The 10,606-nt window shown below is 45.4% G+C and overlaps 1 long non-coding RNA gene across 1 annotated transcript; it reads left to right on the top strand.

Moving 5' to 3' along the window:
- Positions 1-1,151: 1,151 nt before the first annotated feature.
- Positions 1,152-5,378, top strand: LOC122152558. The gene is made up of 2 exons (XR_006164650.1): positions 1,152-1,722; positions 4,424-5,378. It is a non-coding gene; the product is annotated as an uncharacterized LOC122152558 (long non-coding RNA).
- The last annotated feature ends 5,228 nt before the right edge of the window (positions 5,379-10,606 follow it).

Here is a 10,606-nt window from a genome sequence, read left to right as displayed (position 1 = left end):
CTATCACGAAATAGGGTGCGAGATCAATTTTAAAGTTTTCGGTATAACTTTATCCAAACGCCCTGCTCGGAGAGATAAGGCGCCGCCGCAGAACTGCAAATCCTCGGGACAGTGCCCCGCCGTGGGCACAGCCCGCATCGCCACCTCCGCTCCCGCAGCTTTGTGCTCCGCCACGCTCCGTGGCCAGCACTCATCTGTGGCGAACTTCAAAACAGTTACCCACCTCAAACTTAACGGAGAATTTAAAAGCACCACTAAACTCCCTTCGCCTTTCTCCATCCCGGGGCTTTTGGGGTTATCCGTGGAGACAAACCCACGCGAGCGCTCCGGAGTAATGACAGCAGCGCTCTGCTCTCAAAGATTTATTTCGGATTTTATTTTTCCTCTCTCTCTCTCTCTTTCTCCCTCTCGTGTTAGTTCCTTACGTACAATATCTTCCCAGCACCATGTGTTCGCCTGCCGTGGGTGATCTTAAAATACAACGCTGATCTGTCACTACATTTTAAAATAAACTCTACTCGGGAAGGATGAGAAAGTGTTGTGATTTCAAGGTACTGGGGTCCCTAAACGTCTCGGAAACCTCGGGATTCAAACAGCCCCGGAAACTCGCACGGGGACGAGACTATAACTACTTTTCCCTACCGAAGAAGAAAAAAGAAAAAAAAAAAAAAAAAAGCCAACAACACCCTCGTGGTATAAAAGTAAATAATCGTGCAGGGGGAGGCGGGGGGAAGGGGTGAATTCAGCAATGTTAAAAGCTAAACAACAGATCTACCTCCGGACGCTGCTGCTTCACTCAATTGCAACTAATAACCCATTAAAGACAGCGCAGAGGGAACCGGATTCTCTCCTGCAAAGCGACATAAATCCAGCGAAAACCCATTAAACCACCACCACCACCACCAAGCCACGCAGCACTACACACCACAGCAAACAACAGGTATACAACACAATAGGGCTTTTTTTTCCTGGTTACCTCCTCGGGATCCAGTGTGGCACAAAGCACTGGGAGAGCCTCCTTTTTTTTTTTTTTTGCAACGCGCTTCGGTAATTTTCATTAAAAAAAAAATTTAAAAAATTAAAAAAAAAAAAAAAAAAAGAAAGAAAAAAGGAAGGAGGTGAAAGGAGGAGAGAGAGAAAGAGGAATAAATGGGTGGTAACTCGGTAAAATAAAATAAAATAAATGAACTAGAGTCTGCTGGTGTTTCTCCGGGCCATGGATGTGCAGGATCCCGATCGTTAGAAGTTTGCGGATGGGTTGCCTGGAGATTTGGTTACAATCAGGTTCATTATTATTATTTTTTTTTTCCTCCTGAAACAAGTGAAGGCGATGGTTACTGCTGTCAATCTTGGCAATCAATGTGAGCGGCCATGTCGTAAGTATTCAAAGCATTTCCCGTCGTGCAACATCAGAAAGTGAGTGGCCAGGGCATTGATCTGAGGAAGGCAAAAGGAGGCAGGGCTCCCCCGCCCAGACAGCACAGGCAAGATGAGACAACACAGAGAGAGAGAGGGAGAGGGAGAGAGAGAGGGAGACCGAGAGCGAGCGAGCGGGGAAAGCAACAACTGCGGAGAAAGTGAGCGCAAAACAGAAAGTGAAATCACCCCAGGCTGCCAGCCGCATCCCCGAGAAGCTATCACCACTCTCGGTGCTATTAGACAAATGAAACCTTAAACCTCTCTCCTCTAATGACCACTGATTGCCCGGAGTGGTGAGGAAAGGTACTAGAAAGTTACCGGGGAGGGGGTGCGAGGGCGGGGAGGGAGGGCGGGCGGGGGCCGGAAAAGGAGGAGGGGGAGCGGGGGGGCCCGGGAGAGCCGCTGCGCGGGGCCGGGGCTGCGCGGGGGGAGCGGCGAGACCCGCAGCGGCCCTCCCCCCCCCCCTTCCTTCCCCACCCCCCCACTCGCGGGGGCGTGGGGGGGCACCCGCCGAGACGGTCCTGCCGCGCTCCTGCTCGGAAATTAATTAAGTTGGTTTTGGGGTTTTTTTTTTGGTTTTTCTTTTTTTTTTTTTTTTTTTTTTTTTAATAAATAAAAGCAGCGGAGTGGGGGGGGAAGGAAAAAAAAAAAAAAAGCGGGAGAGAGACGATCTGCAGGACGTGGGAAGGACTGGTGGGGAAGCACTCAGCGGGCGCTCACTGACAGCTGATAATGGGGCTCTGAGGAGCCCGATCCCACAGCCCGGGCGGGGTAAAAAACAGATGAAATGTAAAGTATTAATTACACTAGAGATGGGAGTCCAGCTACAGGGACCCGGGGGAGAGGAAGGGGAGAGGAGGAAGGAGAAAGCACTCGGAGTCCACAAACTATTTAAGGATGAGTTCACCAACAAGGTAAAACGTGAGGGAAAGACAGGTATGACCGGGGAAGAAAAACTGATTTGGGACGAACTCGAGCTGAAGTTGGGATTCTCGTGGCGACGACGAGAGATTTTAGCAGCGGCAATATATAAATATACCTCTCTCTGCCTACCAAAAGGCAACAGATAGGGACTTGAATATCAGCTTGAATACCAACTTAGGAACTCACGCTCCCTTGGAAGTGCTAATTGGGGAGTGGGGGGGAAATCTGGGAGAAAGAAGGGAAAACTATAAGGAGGTGAGGAGAAAAATCAACCAGTGGCACAGAGCACTGCAAAGCCAAGAAAGTCTCCCTCCTCTCCTGTGTTTTTACATGCCAAAGGTAAACATAAAAGAGTCTTTCAAACTGTCAGGGGCCCGCAGATCAGGTGGGCAAACAGCACTGCAAAGCTAACGTCTCCCTCTTTTGATATTATTCACACCTAGGCTAAACTGTTGTTAAGATGGGAGTGCGGAAAGCAACCTCAAGCCCACAAAATGAGAGAGAGAGAGAGAAGTTGTTGATTCATCTCTGTATTTTTGGCACTTTCTCCCCATTTTCCAGAAGGCGCCTGGAACAGTTAGTAACAGAGAAACTTTTTAATTTTAAAATAGCTTCATAACTTATAGAGGCCAAAAAGACGAGGAGAAAGCCTGATTTCGCTTTCCTCCTCTCTCAAGTATAAATGCGCGGAATAGGTTAGACCCAGGAGCATACTCAGCCCCACTGCGAATGAACCTTGCTTCATAAGGACGTGATGAAAATTGAGCATTCCCGTGATGGCACAGGACTGATCTAATCTGGCTCTATTTCATTTTGTTAACAAGCTGTAAAACTCAACACACTCCTGGAGTCGTGCACATTGCATCCTCTACCTTGCTATCCGAGGTACTATCGTCCCTCTCGAGTCGAGTCCAGGGAAAATGAGTTTCAAGTCAGAACCTCGTGGAACAGCAGACCTATTTTATATAGTATTTTTGGCAATTCCACTACAATAAAAGGAGCAATCAAGTCCTATGCGGCAAACAGCAAACACCTTGAAAGAGAACTTTAGAATTATCTAGTCAAGCTTTATCATCAAATATAACTGGCTGAAGTCACAGTAGCTAATTTCCATGCATTCTTTCAAATTTAATAAAAGATACTAAAAAAACGACATTCGGAAACAGGGGGTAAATTGATTGTAAATACTGAGTTTACATTCACCTGCGTTCAGCTAATTCAAACTATTCACCTTGCTGCTGTTACCCCGGCTATGAATTTGTCAACAGGAAATAGCTGCCTTTCCAGATATTGCTACGTCCTTTTTAATCTTTAATTATAAGAATTCCCGTGATTGGTCACTAATAGTTTCCCTGTAATACATTTAAGCCTGCTGCAAGTAAAGGAAACACCTTGACTTTTTGCATAACCAGTAGCTTTGGCGCGCGCAAAAAAAAAAAAAAAAAAAAAAAAAAAAAAAAAGAGCTCTGTAAGAAAAAAGATGTAACCAGAATACAAGGACGAACTACCCTGCCCGAGTTTGCAACCCCATCAATTTGTTACTGGAAGTTTTTTCCTTTCAAGAAACAAACAGGGGAAAAAAACAACCCACTCCTCAACTGTAGCGTCCTCCTTACTCAGGACGAGGCGGTAATGGGACAAGAGATAATTAAGGCATCAGCTACATCCAAGCGCCCACCTGGCCCCAAGTCGGGGGCGGCTCCCGCTGCGGTCCCGCAGAGCCGGGCAGGGGCCGGGCAGCGCCGAGCCGCGGCCCCGCTGCCGGCGGAGCGCCAGGAGCCCTCGCCAGCTTGTTGCTTCCCCTGGGTGATCAATGAAGTTACAGATGTAACACACGGTGCCAGAGAGCTACAAGTTCTCGGCGGTAGAAAGAGAGAACTCCTTGGGCATTGTATGCAAATGTGCGTGTATGTGCGCTGCACAGGAATAATTGTGCTCCCTCTTTGTTTGCATAAGTGAACACCCGCCGTGCAGATACGCACACACGTGCCGAGAAACAAGAAAACGCTTTTACTTTTAGCGTTCCCATACGTTCAGAGACCGCGTTTTAAATTACTTCCCTTGCTTTTCCTTCCTTAAGGCTAAAGCCAGGCGGAGCAGCCCGCGCAGGCGGCTGTTGAGGAGGGATGCTGAGCTGCTGCGGGTCCTCGCCCAGGGCAGGAGCGGAGGCGCTCGGTTCACGTCGGGGCACTTACCTGGTCACAGCTGCCACCGCGCCGTCCCTCAGAAAACACCTTAAAGCCAAGTAACATGCAACAAGCGAAGCAACCTGTCTGTGCGTTAAGTTTTACGTACCGCATCTCTAACGTGATGAGCAAGCCTGCAACTCCTGTAGAGTTGGTGGAACAGGCTTAGAAGTTTTGATTCAAAGGGCAAGCAATTCCATCTCAAAAGTCAGTCACCAAATTCTAAACTCCCCTCTCTCCCCAACTCATGCCAGACAATTAACAGGCATATTTATAAATTCCCTCTGCTGACACTCTCCGACAGTGAAGACTTTTTATAGGCTTGGTAAAGATGTTCAGAGAAACTTTTGCAAAATAATCAACAGCATCTGAGAGAAAGCTAAAGGAAAAGAAGTTAAAGTCTGATCATCCGAATGGGGGAAAGTTTTGTTAGACTAGATAGAAGCATATTACTGCACGTTTGTTCACAAGCAAACCCATCAGCTGGTACGAGTTCCCCTAGAACAAGAACCTCTGGAGATGTCCTCAAAATTTAGGGGACGTTTGCATTTTGTAATGCCCAGAGCTACAGATCTGACAGAAAACAAAAACTCTAAATTCCTTACACCGTCATCTACCAATACAATGTATTGTCCTGGCGGAAAGAGGATCAAGGAGATTTTAATTTCATTTGGAACTGTGCATCATCTCGATAGTGAAGCAAAAAGCCGCAGCAACAATCTCCCCGCTCCACCCCCCCCTTCCAAAAAAAAAAAAAAAAAAAAAAAAAAAAAAAAAAGGTGGGGGGGAAGAACTGGAAAAACCACATAAACTTTTACAAAGAAAATAAAAGCAAGTTTGACATGAAAACCCCTTCCTGTCTCGGAAAGTTCATTTTAAAGGTCCCCTCTGTAAATCTAAAGTGCAAACACCAGGCTAAGGTAGTGAGTGGCTGGAATTTGCATGCTGATAAGAGAAGGCTGTTGTACTTACAGTGACAGAGGGCAGGCTGCGGAAGAAAAGCTGTTTGTGTTAGCCTGAGAGTCACCCAGGGCTGCAATGAGAGGAGAAGAGAGGAGTGGGAGTGCCAAGCTGGATACACCTTCACCGCATCTCATCACATCTGCCAGCCTCTCTCTCCCTCTCTCTTTCATTTCCACATTCCCTTTGTTCCTGAAAAAAAAAAAAAAAAAAAAAATCTACACGTCACATCAGTCCCCAGATGCAGTCTACACCAAAGAAAAAAAAATGAATAATTCAATCAAACTGTGCATAGTCTCTAAGGCAATAAATCTATTGCACTTAAAGAAACGAAGGGTAATTACCGCTATAGAATTAGAATAAGGCCAGAGCGCGCAGGGATCCCAGGGTCTGTAAACTCCACGGTCAAATAAAGTTTCATTTATTTAATCCTTTGACAACCCCAATGTAAACTAAAGGGGAGGATCGGAACTTATTCCAGTTAGGCTTGAGAATGCTTGGAGTGAATGTTATAAAAGGAGAGCGCCCGTGATCTGTAACAAACACAATGCAAGGAAGTAGAAGTGTTTCACTGCATCACCTCCAGGGTCCGTTCCCCCCTCCCTAATGAAGAGCAGACCACACTCCCACTTCCACCGGCTCCTGCTGCTCTCTGCAAGTGCAACGGGAACCGCTGGCAGCCAGCAGCCGCCTTACCTGCTCCTAGATTGCCGGTAAAGCCTGAGGAAAACTCAGGGTAACCGGCAATTTTGTTCCACGCTCTGGCGGAGAGAAGCCCCGGGGGATTTGCACCGGCACGGATTGACTGGAGACGCTGCCCCTGGCTCCTGGATTTGCGCTGGGCTGAGTTTGGGGACTGCCTGCCGGGGGGCGGGGGGAGCATGCTGGGGAGCGGAGCCCGGCCGGGCGGGCGGCGGCAGAGCGGCCGAGCCGGGGCGGAGGAGAGCCACGCTTATCCCTCTCCTACCTCGAACGTTGCTCTCTCGGCTCGGAGGTAAGATGACTCTATATTGTGTTTATTCTCTCCGGGTAACTCGGGTCCCAGGGGCATGCTTCTGTATTAATGAGGGCGGCGGCTCAGGGCTGTGTCTCAGATCGTTATACTCAAATCAAGCCGGAGTTTAACGTCGGCAGCTGCTGCTTTGCACTTGCAATCACATTCTTTGTAAACTTCTGGGGGGCTGGGGGAGGAGAGAGGCGGGGGTGGGAAACCAGCCCCAGGTGAGACCGTTCTGTCGAGATGACACGGGCTCTCGCCCTACCGCAGCTGGGCTTTGTGCCGGCCGGGAAGATTAAAACACCTTCCACTGACGCAGAGCACCGCGCATCTCCTGTACTTGAACCCCTTTAATAGCCGGGTTTGATTTATCCAAAACATTAACGGAACTGTTATTCTAATAAAGGTAAACTAGAAAACACACTTGCCTCTCCGCTCGCTCGGGTTTTGTTTATGTGCTTAAAACGCCACCGTGAGGCGAGCGCAAACAAAGCAGCGAGAGCAACCGCCTGCCAGGGAGCTCTCGGATTAGCACTTCGCAAAGCAAAACAAACAGCGTTAGCGGCAGCGCGAAAGTCAGCGAAGACTCCGCTGCCGGCGGGCGCGGGGGTCGGCGGCTCCGCCCGCCCCGGCCCGAGAGCAACCAGGGGAGAAGTACAGGCGAGCTCAGGGAGATGGGAACGCACAAACCAAAAACCCGGCCGCGGTGTTTTCCTTAACCGTCTGGCCCACGGCCCGCTCCTTCCCTTGCCTTTCCCACCCGTTCCCACGGGGCCCCTCTCCCCCCCGAGCGCCCGGCTCCGGGGCAGCTTCCCCCGGAGCTGGGCCAGGGAGTGCTGCCGAGCCCCTGCCCGGCTTCTCCCTACCTCCTTCCCCGGCCAAAATCAGGCCAGTTGCCCTTCCTCAGGCTTTTATGGAGGATTTTTGCTTCTGAAGCCTTTTAGGTGATTTCAAGGCAGGGGCTGGATTTATAGTTTATCATCTACACTCGATTTACTTTTTTAATGGAGGGAAAAAAAAAAAAAAACCAAACAAAAACCCTAGGCTGTTATGACCCATGTACAGTACTTGAGGTGACACTGCTACAAGTTGTGGGCAAGACTCATCATAGTGAGTTTCTTGGGCACGCGCCAGGTGCAAGAAAGCAATAGGAATGGATCAACTTTAAGGAGACAGATCCTGTTATATAGGGGCACAATGCATCACAATACATTGCCGTTCTTAGCCCTGCTGCCAAGAAAAGCCTTAGAGCAGGAAGGGGCCCTCTCATGAGACTTTCAGCAGCTGGGGGCAGTGATGCTCCCCCCAGCCCCTGGGAAGATTCAGCACTTCAGGGTGCCCTGGCACCCAGAAAAGCACTAAATGCTCCGACAAAGTTGAAGTCACCGAACTCTTGGCTACAAGTTGCAGTGGCAGAGTAAGCTCTGCAACTGAATCATGTGAACACTAATAACGAGCTCCCAAAAATGGCAATTACATTCAGCTGTGATTAGAAATAGCATTCAGGTTGGATACCTGATACTTTGCAGGTATGGAGTGAAAAAATAAAAGCAGCAGCGTGACTGTGGAAGGTGCAAACATTTCCACTGAAATGCATCTGCTCCTCCTGTTCCGGGTGTTTCACTCAACAGCTGGATTTGCCTACTTGTCATCTTAATCAGTTTTCTACTCCCATCTCTGTATAATAGGATGACCATAAAACATGGTTAACATATTAAAAAAAAAAAAAAAAAAAAAAAAAAAGGCAGTTCAAGATTACCTATGACTTTAAATGTACGTTTTCAGAAACAACCCAAATCTTGTCCTTGAGCATACACCTGTGTGGCCTCACATATTATACTGATATTCCCTGCTTCAGCTTTGAGTTTTGTCTTGTGAATGAGGAAGGACAGGAAGATATACTGGCATATCTATACCTGCACACACATCTGAGGAGCTGGGAGGATACACGTGCTAGAAGACCCCCTTATAGTCTGCAGTAGTCCTATTTTATATTGCAGCCCAGAGTAAATTGTAGGTCAGTGATATAAACATGAAGGCTGCTGACTATTTTTCCCTAGAACCTCAGTCACAAAAACCTCTGCTAAACACGATGACTGCAAACCCCTATGAACTATTATAAGGGCTTATCAGCACATCACGATGCCTTTCTTTTTTTACTGGCAGCATCCCATTCTGACAGCACATGCTGCAAATTGACTGAGTATGTATAGACTTTATATTATAACACTATCTATTCTATCAGTTTATTTTTGTTTTATGGCACCCCACCCCCACCCCCCAAAAAAAATCCCAACAACAAAACACATTTTTTAAAGTTCCTGGCCTTTTGTGCTACAAACAAGATACTGTGTAAATATACAAAGCTGTCTTCGACCTGAGGACTGGCCCATATTGTAAATAAATGCATTGCCACTGAGCCACATATATATGCCACACGAACAAAAATAAAAGGAATCCCCAAGGTAGGCCAATGATTTTGTATTTTATGTTACTACTGTTGTGCACTTATAAATTGAATTGGGTTTAAGATGTTCCTGTAGGTTTGTGATAATACGGCCTAATCTTGTAGGCTCATGTCATTGCCAATTGTTTCCCCCAGGAGTTCAAGTCCTGTGCATATAAAGCGTATGCTACTTATTAAGAGGATCAAAATTATGACGCTGGAAAGGATAAACTGTATAGAAAATATCAAGACAAAAGGTGAAAATGTCTACAAAGTTACTTGGGGGTACAAAGTTGTTTCGGACTGTCCCATTTTGCCTGGAGCTTATAAATACCGTGGCATATTGAATGGGTAAGCATGGCTGTGTCCTCCCTTTGATCACCTCTTAGAACACCTCACATTTTCTAACCAAAATACACAGTAGTAGCTTCTTGCAACCAAATTGACTAAGAAGCAAATCGCAGTATAAATCTTTCAAAACATGTTTAAATATAGCTTACTAAACCAGGAACATTGGGTAGAAACTGCTGAAAGTATTCAGACTGTTAAAAACTAAAATGCAACATGATCTTAACATATTTGAACATTCAATTATATGAGATGTTTTTCCAACATAATATCAAATTTAAGACTGAAGTAAAGTAAATGTGATTTGCCTGCTTTGGAATCTTCCTAAGACAAATGACTGAAAGATCAAGGTGTTTTATTTCCTATTTGAATCAATGATCAATAAGTCTTATACATAAGAATCACGCATTTTGTATATAAACCACACTTTTTAAAAAAGTGCAAGTTAGACTGAATAAAATAACTATGTTTGGAGAGCAAATCTCACTATTTTTTAAGTCACTGCAATCTATATAATTATGAAGTAACTTGAATAAGGCATCTTACATTGGTCCTAAATTTTTTACTCAGGTAAAACACTCATTGATTCCAATGTGAGTGTTGCCTGAGTAATAGAGTTCCCTGTCAAACTGTTAAATTCATCTAACTTCTAAAAGCCCGCAGATTGATGGAATAACATGAGTATACTAAAGGTATGTATTTAATACAGGGAAAAAAAAAAATCAAGTTACCAGGCAAAGCTTTTTAATGTTTACAATAAAATAAGGCCGTAATATAAGTAGGTATTTTTAGGGGGTTTATAATTCTGTGCCTGGTTATGCAGACACTTATTCTTGTGACTTTATTTATGTAAGTCACACCAGTGAATCAGTACTCTTATGTCAGAAACATTTGAAGTTTAGCATCTAGGACAATAGAAATAGGAATAAATTGGCTTTAAATATTCTGCCAGCAAAATAAGACTACTTGTAAATCAACTGCATTGGATTACACTGTAAGAGTTATTCTGGAATGATGTGTTTAAAAGTTTGTGACTGATGATACATATTTTCATTGTTTTGTGTGAATAAGCTCTTCATCAACATTACATAGCAGGGTTAGATTTTAAAAATGTTCTCATAAAAATTAGAACTCCTTAAAAAAAAGCCAACATCAAACAAACAAAAAACATTGATATACACCTTTTTCTGATTTTTTCTTTTAAGTATTGAAAGCTTAATTTTAACAAGACCATTAAGTAAATAAATGTTAACTCTACTCAGTGGTATTAATATAGTTGAAATTGTAGTTTATAAATTTTTGAGAGCATCGTCATCATGATATGGT

Source organism: Tyto alba, unplaced genomic scaffold (genome assembly GCF_018691265.1).
Source record: "Tyto alba isolate M040663 unplaced genomic scaffold, T.alba_DEE_v4.0 Super-Scaffold_8, whole genome shotgun sequence".
NCBI classification, from domain to species: domain Eukaryota; kingdom Metazoa; phylum Chordata; class Aves; order Strigiformes; family Tytonidae; genus Tyto; species Tyto alba.
The sequence above is the reverse complement of the archived record's forward strand: the minus strand, read 5'-3'. Positions and strand labels throughout refer to the sequence as shown.